At 37.1% G+C, this 6,000-nt stretch overlaps 1 pseudogene; it reads right to left on the bottom strand.

Annotated features, from left to right (window-relative positions):
- Nucleotides 1-6,000, bottom strand: part of LOC107565736 (gamma-tubulin complex component 6-like) — a 21,320-nt pseudogene that overhangs the window by 8,585 nt on the left and 6,735 nt on the right.

Here is a 6,000-nt window from a genome sequence, read left to right on the forward strand (position 1 = left end):
AAGAAGTGCAATGTGTCAGGTTCTCAGAGACTTTGCTTGGGTAAAAAATCCTAAATAATAACCCTCACTTAAGAATAACATGCTGAAGTGTTGTGAAATACAGACAGATTTTTTTAGGCTTTATAGACAAGTAAGTTCAGAGTGACCCTAGAGGGACCAGCACTACATCCTCTTGTACCACTCTTTCAAAAATGTATCTTCCAGAATCTGGCAGTAAGTTTTGGGAGTTCTTTTTTAGTCCATCTCCTATCCTGAAAAGTCTGTCTTGCAGAGATGGACTAAAAATGAACCCCCAAAACTTACTGCCAGATTCTGTAAGATAAATTCTTGAAAGAGTGGTATAAGAGGTATACCTCTATATAAGTGGTATATATATATATATATTATATATATATTTTTTTTAATTATGTAATTATACATAATTTTTTTAATTACATATAATTTTTTTTTTTAAATTTTTTGTTTGGCAACCCTTATATGGGCGTCAGAGGCGTGGCCATGGATGTTATGTCTGGGAAGGGGAGTGGTCACTTCAGAAACATGTTCGCCAACCCTTATATGGGCGTGGCCGCAGACAGAGGAGGGCAAAGATGAGATCAGTGCTGGATCAGGATCATGGCTGTTTTCATAAATGCATGGTTATTTCTCGTATCAGAATCAGACTCTGACTCATGGAAGCCTCTGAGAAGAAACACAGATTGTTCTTGCTCTGGCTGAGAACAGTGAGAGGGCTGGCTGACACTCTCACAGGACTTGGCTTTCTCTGTTGGCTCCTGGGCGGCTTTGCTTTGGCTCTGAACCTGTGCTGGCCGCCGAGGGCTCTGTTGCTGTCTCTTCTCCAGTCGGTTGTTTTTCTGTACACTGGCTATCTCTCTCTGTCTCACATGTTCGCTCTTGAGTGGTTTGTGCAGGGGTGTGTGACTCAGAACGGATTGGGCCCTTGTTCTGCCCCGAGGCGGTGGAGTCTCCCAGCTGCACGGAGCTCTGTGAAGGGTGTCCATGAACACTAGCCTTTGGGTGACCTGCTGGCAGGCACCTCTGGAGTGAACTGACCCAGTGGGAAGCTGGACTTGGACGCATGTCCGTGTATATTAGGTACGGGGACAGACTCTAGGAATTCCGAAACGTTTTCACTGACACATATGTTGGAGGTTGATGGGTGTGGCTGCTGTGGGTGGGGTTTCTGAGGGGATTGCAGGAGGTCGGATCCAATGTCGTGGAGGGCATGGGTCACGGCACCACTATAAGGGATCCGTGGAGGCTTGGGGAGGAAGTCAGCAGTGTTGCTTTCCTCTGATATGAGAGCTTGAGCTTCACCAATGGCAGGAGGACAGGGAGGAACAGAGGATTCTGGGAGAGCAGGATCTGCTATTTGCTGTTCTCATAGAGAGCTGCAAACAAACAAAATGAAAACAATTAAAACAGCATTAGAGTAGGTTGAATTTATGATGCTATAGATGAGTAAAAAGAACAGCACAAAGACCTCATTGTGTAGTTGTACAGGGGGGCCCTACTGACGTAAAGGAAACTTCTCCAGAAGAGCCTGAACAGTAATCATAGCACCTCAGAGATGAAGATTTCCCCTTATCCGTCACTTCAAAATAGTACTTTAATGGCAAATGCATACATATCTTAAAACTATCAAGTACAACTACCAGACAGTTAAAAGTCTAAGGAACTCAGAAAGGATAGTTCACAATCTGACAATATGACACAAGTGAGATTTTAGTTGTATTATTTCTTTAAATTAAAATTATACTTAAAATGAATTAAAATTGTGTTTTTTGTCAAAAAAAAAAATACATGTAATATTACAATAGCAGAGTAAGACACTACACAGGTATTTAAAAAATCTCTTAAAATGCAAAAAAGAAAAACAAAATGGTAAAAAAAAAAATATGATAAATATATTTTAAACAAAAAAGTTATTGAAAATTGAAAAATGATAACAAAAAATAATATCGCTATTGCAATATCAGAGACAGAATGTTTAGTGCCTGCTTAGTATATTACTCTACTAAAAATGCAAAAACAAAAGTAGAAAAATATAAATATCATATAGATTTATAAATATATTTTTAGTAATATAAAATAGTAAAATAAAAAGACAAATATTAAGAAAAATAATGAAAATAATAATTAAATATTATTATTCAGAACAATTGCAATAATTAACCAAAGTACTAGACAGGTCCCAAAAAAATTATTTTTCAAATGCAAAAAATCTAAATGGGCCAAATTCTACAATAAAAACTCTTAAGTATGATATCAGACCTGTACACTCATTTGTTCTTGCTGCAGGAAGTTCACTGTGTGCTCATCGAGTTTCATCCTCTGCACCTTCCACATGGCTCTGAGCTCTCGTCTGGCAGCGGCTTCGGATAACTGACTGTACTGAGCGATTAGATCCATCCTGAACACACAGAAAATACATCATTTAATAAATGTCTTTGACCTCTCTGGATATTTGAGTCATTTTATAAAGTGCAACAGTGCAAAAAAATCCTATTAATTATCTTCACAGTGAAATAGATTTTTATGGATAACATGAACTTTTCAAGACAGACCTACCATGAGCTCTGAGGGTGACACGACATGCAGCTAAAAGTCAATGCAATTTCAACAAAAATGCCTTTAATTGCCAAATTCTATGTGTATGTCTAGCTGTTTGCTTGTTTTGCAATAAACATTCAAATATATTTTATACCAATAAAAACAATTACGTTTAGTCAATAGTTTTACAATTTATCTTTAATGCTTTATGGGATAAGTAGTTCATTCCCTCATAAAAAATACATAATCTTGTACCTTTGTATTTTTTCTTAAATACCTCTTTGGTTTGAATCTAATATTATAATGGTATGATTCATCTTAGAGCTGTTTGTTTTGGCTGAATAAACTGCCTGCGGAAAATATGAATGGGAAATAAACTTCCTGTGGGCGGTGACTGCTCCGCTACAGCCTCAATCGTTTTTTTTTTCTGATTGTTACTGTACTTTTACCGCCCACCGTGCCCTGCGCTCCAGGTGCTCCTTCAGTCTTGCAGCACTACGCCACTAAAACCACATCCATACAAGTTAGATCCGCTGTGAAGTGAAGTGACGTGACATGTGGCCAAATATGGTTACCCATACTAGGAATTAGTGCTCTGCATTTATCTGACTGAAGATGGCTTTATTGAAGGGTTATTAATATGCTCCTCACCTCCTGGTCGAGCTCCAGCTGCTACTTCAGCTCTTCAAATCGCTCTTTCTTCTGGGCCTCCTCCACCAGACGCTGTAACACCTGGCGACCTGCAAGGGGCGAGAGCAAGAACAGCGGGGCGTCAGCTGTAATCTCCATTCATCTACCTCTGTGGGGAGGAATTCTCTCTCGCTAGTCGTCCTGATAATTAATACTTGACCTCTGCGAGAAGAACAGCTGTGTCCTCCTCACACGAAAATCATTATTTACTACACATTATTTTAGCATCACTGAAATACTTTTACAGTTTGAGTTAATATATTTAATTAATTTATGATTTATTTTGTCTTTATAGTTTACGTTTTTGTTATTTTAGTACTTGAGAGTGAGAAATATTGCCTTAGTAACCAGTTGAAATGTTGTAGTTATTTTACATTTTAGTCATTGTATTGTTTTTTGCCATTATTAGTTTAATTTTTTTACTATGTCTTCTCATATGAGAACCTGGAGATTTGGTTTGGTCCTCGCACGGCACATGGTGTGACCCATCAAATATAACTATAAAAAATGTATTAATAATAGTGATAATATTATTGCACTTTTAGTTTAAAAATAAAAAATAAACTAAACTAAACAATAAAGTGTGATAATACTATTTTATTTTAAAATAAAAAGGGAGTATTAAATACAAATTCAATTATTTTATAGTAAACTTAAAACTTAGAAAAAATAAAATGCTAATATTTGTATTATTTTTATTTATTATTTTAATTTGAACCTTAATTATTATTTTTAATTTGAATTATTAACATTTTTCATTTTCAAACTTAAAATCAGCATTTTATTTTGGCGGGTTGTTGGTAAGTAAGTATTTGCACTTTCGGGTTTAGTGCTGCCGATTGAAGAGCATCAGTGAATGAAATGCCAGTTTTGCATTGTGCTTTGAAAACATTAGCGGGTAGCCTAGATTTATGCTTTCAGTTTGAATAGAAATCTTATACAGTACAGTTTGTCGATCTAAAATGGTAATTGTGCATTAACAGCTGTCAACCATGTCGGTATGCAAACGCATGCTCTGAACTAATTTACACAGCGCATTTCTTATTTTGGCCGCGCATGCGGACCTGTGGACCACTTATTCAATTCAATTAAAGTTTATTTGTACAGCGCTTTTCACGATACAAATCGTTGCAAAGCAACTTTACAGCAAATTAAGTTTCTACAATATTTAGTAGTAGCTTATCAGTGGTGGCTGTCAGTTTATGTACATATGGCAGAAATGTACGGAAAAATCAATTAAAGACATAATCAAACAAACGATGAACACTATTAACAGCAATTATTATATGATGCAATCAAACTTATAGCAAATTGTGGTAGTTCTGTATGTTGCCCCCCTGCACACACACATATATATATATATATATATATATATATATATACCTTCCTGTGGCTTTTGGCCAGGATAAGCAGCAATGTGGTTCTGTCCTAAATGGCTTACTCAACGTGAACTTGCAGACCCATTTCTTATTTCATCATTTAGAAGGGTGCTATTTGGGACATGGAACTATGATGAAAGTCAAGTCTGGTTACGCAACACTAATTTTACCCAGACAGAAGCTGCTAACAGCATCAGGTGTGTGTGTGTGTGCGTCCGTGGGTTTTGATGGGACAGATTTCTGACCTCTGATTCTCTCCAGGGTCTTGGCCGCTGACACTCTGACCTGGTTAATGAGCTCCTGTCGGGCCTGTTCAGTCCACATGGCCTGACAAAACACAAGTTAGAGAGAGAGAGAGTGAAAATGAAGGAAGACAGACTTCAGCGCAAAACAATAAAGCAGATTTTAACCCAGGTCAGAGTGTCCTGATAAAACTGGGTTAATGGACCGGCTTTTAAAATCTCATCTGTTGCCATGCCAACAGCACCGGCTCTGCACCATTATTGGCTCGGAATTCAGGAAGCATACTGTAGACATATAAACATTTAACCTGGATGAGCTATTTTAAAAACCTCATCATTAACTTACAACCTATCAACATCTCCATAACAAATCTCCACAAATCATTCAAATCAGCATGATGACTGTCAATCAGCTGTGTCAAGCAATAATCTCCATTTGTCCTCGATACGCAGCGCAGTCTCTCAAAATCTCCTCTACTTCCTGCAGGGAAAACATCACAGCGATCCTGGACATCCGAGCAGAAGATATAGTGCTGTTCAATGGATAGAGGGAGGTAGATGGGAACTTCCGATGTCACGATTATCTCCAGTAAAATTGATTTTTATTCATTTATTATTACTTAATTTATTGTACATTGAGAGTACAGTTCAAATGTTTGGGGTCAGTACAATATATATATATATTTTTAATAAATTAAAAATACCTCTGTTCAGCAAGGATGCATTAAGCGGATCAAAAGTAACAGTAAAGAAAAAAGTTTTTGCTGTTCTTTTGAACGTTTTATTCATCAAAGAATTCTGGGGAAAAAAGTATCACAATTTTCATTAAATACGAAGCAGCAAAACTGTTTTCAACATTGATAATGATAATACATGTTTCCTGAGCAGCAAATCAGCATAATGGAATAATTTCTGAAGGATCACGTGACACTGAAAACTGGAGTAATGAAGCTTTGCATCACAGGAATAAATTACATTTTAAATATATTCAAATAGAAAACGTCTAGGTTACTTGTGTAACCCTCGTTCCCTGAAGGAGGGAACGGAGACGTTACGTCAGTGACTGACGAATTGGAATCTCGCCCGAGAGCCCAATCACCTTCGAGTGTAAACTAAACAAGCCAATGACAGTTGGC

Source organism: Sinocyclocheilus grahami, unplaced genomic scaffold (assembly GCF_001515645.1).
Source record: "Sinocyclocheilus grahami isolate Dianchi unplaced genomic scaffold, SAMN03320097.WGS_v1.1 scaffold1023.1, whole genome shotgun sequence".
Taxonomy (NCBI): Eukaryota; Metazoa; Chordata; class Actinopteri; order Cypriniformes; family Cyprinidae; genus Sinocyclocheilus; species Sinocyclocheilus grahami.